Genomic DNA, 1,059 nt, shown 5'->3' with positions numbered 1-1,059 from the left:
AAAAATTAAAATTAGGTCATTAATTACTCACCCTCATGTTGTTCCAAACCCCTAAGACTTTCGTTCATCTTCGAAACACAAATGAAGATCTTTTTCTGAGAGCTTTAGTTTCGGTCCCTCAATAGACAGCTGCGTAAATTCCACTTTGACGCTACAAAAAGTTCATAAAGGGATCGTAAATCTAATCCATATGAGCGGTTTAGCCCAAATTTTCTGAAGAGACATAATCGCCTGATATGAACAACAGATTTAATTTAGGCTTTTATCCACATATAAACATTGACCAACAAACAAACAAAAGCTCAACCGAACCTGCTTGACGTGAATAACCTCTTGCGGTAACACACGAGAATGAACCTCATTGGTTGTCGCACGTCGAGAGAACGTTCTTGAGCTTCTGTTTACCACAACTGATGTGTGATTTGATCATTGTTTATATGTGAATAAAAGCCTATATTCAATCTGTTCATCATATAAAGCGATTGTTTCTCTTCAGAAATTTTGACTAAATCGCTCATATATGGATTAGTTTTACGATTTCAACTCTTTAAGAACTTTTTGTAGCGTCAAAGTGGTATTTACGTAGTTGCCAATTGAAGGACAGAAAGCTCTCAGATTTCATCAAAAAGATCTTAATTTGTGTTCTGAACAAAAGTCTTACGGGTTTGGTACAACATGAGGGTGAGTAATTAATGAAAGAATTCCATCCAATATATTTTCATCAAATTCATGAGCAAGGGAAAAAAGTGAAGGGTAGTTGATGTAATGGTATAGCCCTACATAGCCAAAAAAGCAGATGTTAAATACTATATGGCCAAATGGACACCTGAATGCACCCATGTGTGCTTTTTTGAACGGTATTTCAAAACTTTATTAATATAGGATTAGTCCATTACAATTTCATTCTTCTGGGAAGGCTTTCGGTCCCACTAAGCATGTTTTCACACCTGGCTCGTTTCGAGCGTTTGTTTCGGAACCTGGTGCACTGTAAAAAATTTGGAGTAGAATTTACTTGAAAAAAGCTAGCTAACAATTTTCACTCAGAAAAAGCTAGTAAAT

This window comes from Squalius cephalus (genome assembly GCF_949319135.1).
Source record: "Squalius cephalus genome assembly, chromosome: 6".
Lineage (NCBI taxonomy): Eukaryota > Metazoa > Chordata > Actinopteri > Cypriniformes > Leuciscidae > Squalius > Squalius cephalus.
This window is presented reverse-complemented; position numbering follows the sequence as displayed.